This window comes from Pygocentrus nattereri, chromosome 14, assembly GCF_015220715.1.
Source record: "Pygocentrus nattereri isolate fPygNat1 chromosome 14, fPygNat1.pri, whole genome shotgun sequence".
NCBI lineage: Eukaryota > Metazoa > Chordata > Actinopteri > Characiformes > Serrasalmidae > Pygocentrus > Pygocentrus nattereri.
In genome coordinates, this window is record NC_051224.1 from 13965952 (window position 1) to 13977358 (window position 11407).

The window sequence follows — 11407 nt, forward strand, 5'->3', positions numbered from 1 at the left end:
AGGGGCAGTAGTAGGGGTGCGGTGCATTGTGGATCGGGCAGTGTCCGAAGGCGTGGGCCTTGGCGTTCTGATCCTCGGTTGCTGAAACTGGCGTTTGGAACTTGGAACGTTACCTCACTGGCGGGGAAGGAGCCTGAGTTGGTGCGCGAGTTCGAGAGATACCGGCTAGATATAGTCGGGCTCACCTCAACACACAGCTTGGGCTCTGGGTCCAATCTCCTTGAGAGGGGCTGGACTTTTTTCTTTTCTGGAGTTGCCCATGGTGAGAGGCGGCGGGCAGGTGTGGGCTTTCTCATAGCCCCTCGACTCGGCGCCTGTATGTTGGGGTTTTCCCCGGTGGACGAGAGGGTAGCTTCCCTACGCCTTCGGGTTGGGGAACGGGTCCTGACTGTTGTCTGTGCTTATGCACCGAACAGCAGTTCAGAATACCCAGCCTTCATAGAGTCCTTGGAAGGGGTGCTTGAAAGTGCTCCTCCTGGAGACTCGATTGTCCTACTGGGGGACTTCAACGCTCACGTGGGCAACGACAGTAAGACCTGGAGGGGTGTGATTGGGAGGAATGGCCTCTCCGATCTGAACCCGAGTGGTGTTCAGTTTTTGGACTTCTGTGCAAACCATAGTTTGTCCATAACGAACACCATGTTTGAACACAAGGATGTCCATAAGTGCACATGGCACCAGGACACCCTAGGCCGCAGTTCAATGATTGACTTTGTAGTCGTGTCAGCGGACTTGCGGCCATGTGTACTGGACACTCGGGTAAAGAGAGGAGCTGAGCTGTCAACTGATCACCACCTGGTGGTGAGTTGGATCAGGTGGTGGGGGAAGATGCCAGTCAGACCAGGCAAACCCAAACGTATAGTGAGGGTTTGCTGGGAACGTCTGGCAGAAGAACCTGTCAGATTGATCTTCAACTCACACCTCCGTCAGAACTTTGACCAGATATCGGGGGAGGTGGGGGACATTGACTCAGAATGGGCCATGTTCCGCTCCTCCATTGTTGAAGCGGCTGACTGTAGCTGTGGTCGCAAGGTAGTTGGTGCCTGTTGGGGCGGTAATCCTCGAACCCGGTGGTGGACACCCCAGGTGAGAGATGCCGTCAAGCTGAAGAAGGAGTCCTACCGGACATGGTTGGCCTGTAGGACACCAGAGGCAGCTGGCAGGTATCGACAGGCCAATCGATCTGCGGCTTCAGTCGTTGCCAAGGCAAAAACCCGGGTGTGGGAAGAGTTCGGTGAGGCCTTGGAAAGTGACTTTAAGTCGGCTCCGAAAAGATTCTGGCAAACCGTCAGGCGACTCAGAAGGGGAAAGCAGTGTGCCACTAGCACTGTATATAGTGGAGATGGTGTGCTGCTGACTTCGACTGAAGACGTCATTGGGCGGTGGAAGGAATACTTTGAGGACCTTCTCAATCCCACCAACACGTTCTCCAGTGAGGAGGCAGAGTCTGGGGACACGGGAATAGGCTTGTCCATTACTGAGGCCGAAGTCGCTAAGGTAGTTAAAAAGCTCCTTGGCGGCAGGGCTGCAGGGGTGGATGAGATCCGTCCCGAGTTCCTCAAGGCTCTGGATGTTGTGGGGCTGTCTTGGCTGACACGCCTTTTCAACATTGCGTGGACATCGGGGGTGGTGCCACTTGATTGGCAGACTGGGGTGGTGGTGCCTCTTTTTAAAAAGGGGGACCGGAGGGTGTGTTCCAACTACAGGGGAATCACACTCCTCAGCCTCCCTGGTAAGGTCTATGCAAGGGTACTGGAGAAGAGAGTCCAGCTTATAGTCGAACCTCGGATCCAGGAGGAGCAGTGCGGGTTCCGCCCTGGTCGTGGAACACTGGACCAACTCTTTACCCTCTCCAGGATTCTTGAGGGTTCATGGGAGTTTGCCCAACCAGTCCACATGTGCTTTGTGGATTTGGAGAAGGCATTCGACTGTGTTCCCCGGGGTATTCTGTGGGAGGTGCTTCGGGAGTACGGGGTACATGGCTCTTTGCTACGAGCCATTCAGGCCCTGTACAAACAAAGCAGGAGCTTGGTTCGCATGGCCGGCAGTAAGTCAGACTTTTTCCCAGTGAGAGTTGGACTCCGTCAGGGCTGCCCTTTGTCACCGATTCTATTCATAATTTTTATGGATAGAATTTCTAGGCGCAGTCAGGGGATGGAGGGTGTCCGGTTTGGTGACCTCAGGGTCACATCGCTGCTGTTTGCAGATGATGTGGTCCTATTGGGGACATCAGGCCGTGAACTTCAGCTTTCACTGGATCGGTTTGCAGCCGAGTGTGAAGCGGCCGGGATGAGGATCAGTACCTCCAAATCCGAGGCCATGGTTCTCACGCGGGAAAGGGTGGAGAGCCCTCTCTGGGTCGGGGATGAGCTCTTGCCTCAAGTGGAGGAGTTTAAGTATCTCGGGGTCTTGTTCACGAGTGATGGTACAAGGGAGCGGGAGATTGACAGGCGGATTGGTGCTGGGTCAGCAATGATGCGGGCTCTTTACCGGTCTGTTGTGGTAAAGAAAGAGCTGAGCCATAAGGCAAGGCTCTCGATTTACTGGTCGATCTACGTTCCCACCCTCACCTATGGTCATGAGCTTTGGGTAATGACCGAAAGAACGAGATCGCGAATACAAGCGGCTGAAATGAGTTTCCTCCGCAGGGTGGCTGGACTCTCCCTTAGAGATAGGGTGAGAAGTTCGGTCATCCGGGAGGGACTCGGAGTAGAGCCGCTGCTTCTTCACGTCGAGAGGAGCCAGTTGAGGTGGTTCGGGCATCTTGTTAGGATGCCTCCTGGACGCCTCCCTTGGGAGGTGTCACAGGCAAGTCCACCGGGGAGGAGACCCCGGGGAAGACCCAGGACACGCTGGCGTGACTATATCGCCCAGCTGGCCTGGGAGCGCCTCGGAATCCCTCCCAGGGAGCTAGTGGAAGTGGCTGGGGAAAGGGAGGTCTGGGCTTCATTGCTCAGGATGCTGCCCCCGCGACCCGAACCCCGGAGAAGCGGAAGATGATGGATGGGTGGATGGATATTATTACTACTATTGATATTTTTAACAAAAATAACATTTCATTGGACTTTGCCATCACAAACATCATCAGGACCAATACTTATTATTTAGGTCGGCAGTATTCTTTTTAAAAATAATTTAAAAATAATAAAAGAATATGAAAACACAAAAACAAAAGACATCACTTCCCTGTCATCCGTACGTCCATGCCCCCTTTAGGTGAAATACAATCCCAGATAAAGTGCTGGTGCCTATGTGGATATACTAGCTGGTACGTTGTGTTTCCCACAAACAGGAAAAAGGGGAAGAAAAAAAAAAGTAGTTCTCTTTACCAGCCCAAACAGCAAAAGCTGGGATTTACAGCTCCAGGCCATCCAGAGAGAGAATACAAATGGTGCAGTAATGATGTGAATGTCAGCAGTTAAGTCAAAGTACTGAATGTTGAGTGTGTGTGTGTCAGGGAATATAGTTGCAGGGTGCTGGTTAACTTGTTAACCCCCTGTTAAGGACGTTGATATTAATAGTAATTTAATTAGTTTGCGGTCACGTCACACTGGACAGACAAACAAGCAACAAAGTTTAACGTTAGAAAAAGTGTCAAAATCGTGTTATCTGGTGATTCAGTAACAGTGGTCATGCACTATTTCCAAAAGTATTCTCTCGTCTGCCTTCGCACGCATGTGAACTTGACATCCCATTCTTAATCCATAGGGTTTAATATGATGTCAGCCCACCCTTTGCAGCTATAACAGCTTCAACCTTTCTGGCAAGGTTTTTCACAATGTTCACAAGTGTTCATGGGCATTTTTGACCATTCTTCCAGAAGCTTATTTTTGAGATCAGACACTGATTTTGGATGAGAAGGCCTGGCTCGCAGCCTCCGCTCTAATTCATCCCAAAGGTGTTCTGTGGGGTTGAGGTCAGGACTCTGTGCAGGCCAGTCAAGATCTTCCACACCAAACTCACTGAGAAAGTTGACGACCTCTGCGCACTGTGCGCCTCAGCATCCGCTGTCCCTGCTCTGTCATTTTACGTGGTCTACCACTTACCACTACCAACCGTTTCCACTTTGATATAATACCAATGACAGTTGACTGTGGAATATTTAGTAGCAAGGAAATTTCACAATTGGACTTGCACAGGTGGCATCCTATCATGGTACCACGCTGAAATTCACTGAGCTCCTGAGAGCAACCCATTTTTCACAAATGTTTGTAGAAGCAGCCTGCATGCCTAGGTACTTGGTTTTATACACCTGTGGCCATGGAAGTGATAGGAACACCTGAATTCAATTATTTGGATGGATGAGTGAATACTTTTGGCAATATAGTGTATGTAAATATATTGCATCTATGGCCACTGGACAGGGTCGTTCATTAATTTTGATAGAGATCAATCATTAAGTCATCCCCCTCATTCACCGTCAAGAGCTAGCCAAAAGTTGTTTTAATTTTAAGATGATGGTGAAAAGGCAGTGATTTCACTGCTTTCCTGTACCACTCACCATTGACAAGATCTCGATTAGCAATTTCTTAATGCAAGTTGCTATGAATACATGTTTAACTGCATTTTTCCCCAATTATGCTGTGTCAATTAAGTTGTATTAAAAACAAATAAAAAGCAATATAAACAGGATTCATACAACCACAACTAGCAAAACAACTGTCACCATTATCATCATTTATTAACAGTAAAACTAAACCAAGAGTAAAGTTCCATTCTGTCCCCTAATTCTTAGCTGTGCATTGCCATGTCAAACAATACTGGGCTACTACATTTCAGAAGCTTTAGAAGCGCTGGACCGGCACAGCTACATTGCTTTCAATCGTGCAGTACTTTAAACAAATATTCCTCTTTAAAATGTAACACTGAAAACGGGGAATACAATGCTCACATGACATTACTTTTCCACAGGTGAATTCCTGTATTCAGGTGATATGCAGAAATGAAAACAAAAACTTTGTTAGTGTTTGCACCTCAACTGCATTTGCCTACCTGAATTGCAACCAAAACAGTGAAATGCAATGCACACAAGACTGCATTTAAGAAGTAACATGTGGAAAACATGTCACAATGCAAAACAGAAGAGCCATTAAACTGATTTAACATTGTTAAGCACTGCACGCAGGAAAACAATAGTAATGCCTTTATTACATTTCAAGCTTTACAGTATTCAATTCTGACATTTTGGTCTTTCAGTATAGAGATCAACAGACAAAACGGTGTAATAAAGGGTTTGGCTTGTACTGTTCAGGATACTATGGAACAGTAATGTCATGTATACAACTATGCAATTCATATTTTTCCACTGTAGTAATTGTGTTTTAATTTGGCACAAATTCCTCTCCATAGCAGTGAGCACGCTGTGGTACGAGCTTTGCGGAAATCTACAGAGGACCTGAGATTTACACAGCAAACTGCTGAGCTTATTTTTAAGTTTTAAGTCTACCTCAGAATGAAGAAAGCAAACAAGCATGGGAAGGGAAGAGGTAAACTTCTGCAAAGTTCATGCTGCTGCCTGCTCTGTGCTCATTACCGTAAAATCAGACTTACAATTTATTATATCAGCAAATAAATAAAAACATGCCAGTTCAGGGTAAAAGATTGCTTTATTCCACAATAACAGGATGAATGATCAAGAACAAATGAATATGGTGGAATGATACTGTATGTTTAATACAATTTAAATTTTGTGTCAGCTGCACACACAAATGTGACCATTTTATTCTAGTCTCAACAGTGGTCTCACAGGTCTCAATTTGAATGATGACATGAATGATACTGTAATACTGTACTGTGTTTAGTGATACTGTAATACTGTACTGAGTCCTGCAGGCACAGATTACATACAGGCCCACTTACACAAAATAAACATGTAGGATATTTGAGAAAATATTTGAAATTGAATATATTTGATAGATCCCCAATACTATTATAATAAAAGTTGTAACACTACAAACCTTTTTCAGCATTTAAAAAAACACCACAAAGCCTCATATGATATTTGCAAGGCTAAAATGCCAACGACCAGTGCTGCATCTTCAAATACGCCAAGTACCAGCCGACAGGGATCACTGACCGAACTGTTTGAAAGTGTAACTCCTTATGGATATAATTCGAAGCGGCATGCTGAAATAACTCGGGCAGTAACGGAGTTCATAGCGAAAGACATGATGCCCGTTAATATAGTGAACAAGCCCGGCTTCATGGCTTTGTTAAACACACTGGATATGCGCTACCAAATGCCCTCACGCACATATTTTAGCCAAGTTGCTATACCTGAGCTGTATAAAAAATGCCGAAACAGAGTTTCAGGTGAGCTGAAAACAGTGGAGTTTTTTGCCACAACAACTGATCTGTGGTCCAGCCGTACATCGGAGCCATACCAGAGTTTAACGGTTCATTACATTGATGAAGATTTAAATGTAAAAGCTCGCTGCCTTCAAGCATCCTATTTCCCTATTTTATTTTTTTTAAAATTGCATTTTAAATCGCAATCGTAATTTATAGATAAAAAATTGCAATTAGATTATTTTCCAAAATCGTTCAGCCCTAGTAGAGAGAAGGTGGAAGAGAATCTGGAGAGGTGGAGGTTTGCAATGGAGAGGAGAGGAATGAAGGTCAGTAGAGATGAGATGGAATACATGTGTGTGAATGAGAGGGAGGCAGGTGGAAAGCTGAAGATGCAAGGAGTAGAGGTCGTAAAGGTGGATGACTTCAAATATCTTGGGTCAACCATCCAGAGCAATGGACAGTGTAGAAAAGAGGTGAAGAAGAGGGTGCAGGCAGGATGGAGTGGGTGGAGACGGGTGTCAGGGCTGATGTGTGACAGAAGGATAGCAGCAAGAGTGAAAGGGAAGGTTTACAAGACAATAGTGCGTCCTGCTATGATGTATGGTTTGGAGACTATGGCTCTGTCTAAAAGACAGGAGGCTGAGCTGGAGGTGGCGGAGATGAAGATGCTGAGATTTTCGTTGGGAGTGACAAGGATGGACAAGATTAGAAATGAGCAGATCAGAGGGACAGTGAAGGTGGAGCAGTTTGGAGATAAAGCCAGAGAGGCCAGGTTGAGATGGTTTGGACATGTGTTGAGGAGGAATAGTGGATATATTGGGCAAAGAATGTTGGAGATGGAGCTGCCGGGTAGAAGGAGAAGAGGTAGACCTCAGAGAAGGTTTATGGATGTAGTGAAGGTGCACATGGAGATGGTTGGTGTGAAAGTAGAGGAGGCAATGGATAGGGCAAGATGGAGGCAGATGATCCACTGTGGCGACCCCTAAAGGGAGCAGCCGAGAGGAGGAGGAGGAGGAGAAGGAGAAGAAGAAAAAGAAGAGGAAGAAGAAGAAGACGATTTTGTGGAAGAAGAAGAAGAAAATTTCCTAAGTCTACAGTAACTAGTTTTCACATACAATGTATATTTCAACAGATTTCTCATGCCACTGCTGTGGAAGAGGACACCAATGTAATGTACACATGTGGCCTGAAGCTTGCATCTCTCTCTTTAACTACCAAGTACATAGAATTCTCTGAATGTGCTGTGATTCAAATAGCGTTAACTGTTCAGCAGTGCAATGTAATCTCATGGGACATCTTTAGTATAGAGGGGCCTTCCATTTCTCTTGCCAGTGTGAACAGCAAGGCACAACAGAACATGGCAAAGGTTGGATTCAAGCCTGATGTCACAGGGTGCTTTACTGGACCTGGATCTCTATTCATCTACATGAACGAGTGGTCCATTGAACCCACACAGAGCCACTTAGGTTATTATAAAAGGTAAAAAATGTTTTATTCAATGCATCCATTTGGATTAATGGCACTTCCTACCTTCATTAAAATCAAAAGCTGGACAGAGACAAATATATTAACCGGTTTTAATTGACCCTGGAGTATAGCAGACTCTCTAACTGAAAAAAAAAAAAACAAGATCCTTAGTGAGAATACATTTCCATGAAATGCATAAAAATGAGCCCAAGCTATGTCAGACAGCCTGAAAAAGCAATCTGCCATTGTCACAGCAGGAAACAATGGCAATGTCCCTCTCCGCTCTCTCACCAAGTGATGCACCAGCCAATAAAGTCATACTGTGGAGTAGCATACAGGTACCATAATATGTGCAGCCCCATGTGTGATTGCCATTGTTCTCCAGGCAGTGAACAAAAGGTTTGAACCGTTTTAAAATATATGAGCACAATGCTTGGTAGGAAAAAGGGGATCATTTCTAAAAGGGTCGCAACAACATCACAGTATAATATAGGGTAAAAACAAAAAAAGGTTTTTTGATGCTGTCCACAAAAGACAAAACACAGCAGCTTTATTTGGTAGTACCAATTATCCATTTAATGTGGGAAAGGAGGTAATCATCATTAGGAAATTGCAAGTTTGCTTCTACATTAGTTCAACTAGTTTAGGGGGGTGCGGGGGTTGGGGGATTTGTGAATGAAATGTCTCTGGTTGGCTGATAGCGCAGAACACATTAGCACACTAGTTTAAAGCAATGAAACAAACACATGAGATGGAAAAGTTATGACTGGACCTCCATAGTAGGGGTGGGCAATATGGGTAAAATATAATATTCACAATAGATTAACATTTTACGATACACTACATGCATTGCAATTTTTAGTTTTACAAGGTTTGTAACAGCTGCAACTAGGCCTGGGTGATCTAATCAGCAAGCAACCCGATGACAACGTGTGAAGAGTGATAATCGACTAATTTAGCTTGCAATTGATGCTGGGTAAATGGGGTTCACGTTTAAGAAGTGCTTGGGCTCATGTACCATTGGTCAGCTTAGAGAGAGAGAGAGAGAGAGAGAGAGAGAGAGAGAGAGAGAGAGAGAGAGAGAGAGAGAGAGAGAGAGAGAGAGAGAGAGAGAGAGAGAGAGAGAGAGAGAGAGAGAGAGAGAGAGAGAGAGAGAGAGAGAGAGAGAGAGGGAGAGAGGACATGCAGACAGGGAGGGCAAACGGCAAACTAAATCAGCACAGACTTGCCTTAAACCATGTCAAGTAGTTACGTAATCTCAAAGAGATGTGGTTTGGTTCCTGACAGTATATGACCTGATGAAGGGCATCAAACAAATATTCCATAAATGCTGCTATTCACTTTTTATCGAAGATGAACAAACTAACACATAACGCTAATAGGTAGTTACTACAAGCTGCACAAAAAAAAGAACACTGCTCACTGGAGCTTTAACAAACAAATTATTTACTGGGGTCACCTTTACCTCAGCTATTTCAGGGCTTTCACTGGCCTGAACTACAATAGGTACATTATTAATAGCCAGTTTCTCAACTGCACCTATATTTACTCCTGCCCTGACATGTTCCATAAACAACAAAGGCAAGAAGATTGATTTACTGCTCTCTGCCTGTGACCTTGGGACAGGCTGGTCACAAACTGTCCAGTGGAAATTAAAACCTCTGACTGTCTGCAGCACTGGAAACTAGGCCTGGGGAGTATGGTAATCTGATATTAGATAAGATGGACAAAACCTCCGCCTGTTGTGACATCACAACCACAACCTACTGGCTTTTTGACACACTACATTCAGGGGTCAAGCCTCAGGTCTTCTTGACCAACCAGAAAAAAATACAAATGATTTAATTAAGATGTACTCAATAATACAATATAGAAATAATAGATATTTTCCCCAAACTAGCCCTATAATTATTTAGCATCACTGATTACCACTATCTATCTAGTTATAGATAAACAGTTTCCTACTGAATACAGCAGTTATTCTGTAAAGACTGCCAAGGAAATACTTCCAACCCCACCCCCTAACCGACTGACCTCCAACAGCTGCTTCCCAGGGACTGCTCTGTGAAGGCAACAAATGCTAACCACACTTGATCCTGTTTCAGGACTCTCCAGCTGGCTCTCTGTGGTGCACTGCAAATCCCTAGTGGCCCCTCTTGGTTAATAGTCTACTTTCAGCATATGCAATTTATATACTTAAGTTGTATTAGTTATAATAATAGAAATGGGTTTGATTTACTGGAAATAACAGTGAAGTAACATTTACATTGAATATTGTCTTTGTTAATGTCATTTTGGGTCAGGATAATGAGCTTAGAGGAAAATGATGGGTAAACAGTCACTGGAAAATAATTCTTACTGTACATCAAGGCAACAGTTACATGTCAATTACCCACCAAGTGAGAAATTGCTGAGGGAACAAGGTAAATACCAAAAAATTATGTTACCTAATATTATAACTCCTATATGACCAAGTATGAGTTCTGAAACATGCACATGCGTGTGTTCCATTGTGTGACTGGTCACATGCATGTGCATAAATACATCCATGTGACCCATCATGCACTTTTGCACAATGAGTGCATTGCATTCCTGCATATGCATTTATGTTTGTACTCCAGTATAAGGACAACTCTTCAAAACACATTTAAATTAAGCTAGCATCACGTGAGATTTCACATCCAGGAAAAATTCTGTTGCTTCCACGATATTATATGAGAGCTCTCCTACCATCCTTGAGAAAACCCAACCTTTACCTTCATATCTCAGCAACACTTAACAGTAAAAGGATCAGTCCCATCTGGCGCCACTCAGAGCAAGGAGCTGATAAGGCCAATTGCAACAGTACACATCCTGGCCGGAAAGCCTCTATCAGCCCAAAAACCCACTCATCCACATTGAGCCACAGGAGGACAGCATTTGCATCAGCATTTGCATACTGCACATTTTCAAAAAACACAGAAAGCAATCAAATGATGAAGTACTATAAAACATTTCAACAAAACTTTGACTTGCACAGTTTGAAGTCCATCTGTTAATGAAATTAAAGGGAAAAAACTAATCTGGTAACGTATTTGACAATAATTAAGAATATTCCATTTAATTTCCATGCTACCACAGAGGCATAGCATTCCAGGGTAGCCAGTACCACCCTGGAATGAAGCATGGTCAGCCTCTGGCCACCACAGCTGTTATGGAGCGCAAGACATTCACCTATCATTAACAAAACATCCTTTAGCAGTGCTGGTCTATTACACCAGCACAGTTTCTCTTTCAGTTTATTTTTGGCAGTAGTTGTACTGATGTAATATTTTTAGTATGAAAATGGACAAAGTTATGTACAGAGGAAAACCAACGCACTACTTTTAAATGTAAATGTTTTAATACAATATCGTTATTTCATTTGTTTGTTTTTTTCTAGTAGTGTGCCACCCCAGTAAAATTTCTAGGTCTTATCCGAACACCCCATTCTAAAAGCTCTACCTACACCCCTGGGCTACCCACAGAAAGGCCATTAGAGGGTCAGTAAAAAGATGCTACATCATCTAAAATGAAAGACAGTAAAATGAAGAACACTGTCAATATATAGTTATATATCCATTATTTAAAACACACACACACACACACACCCACCCCAATCAGAAGTCAT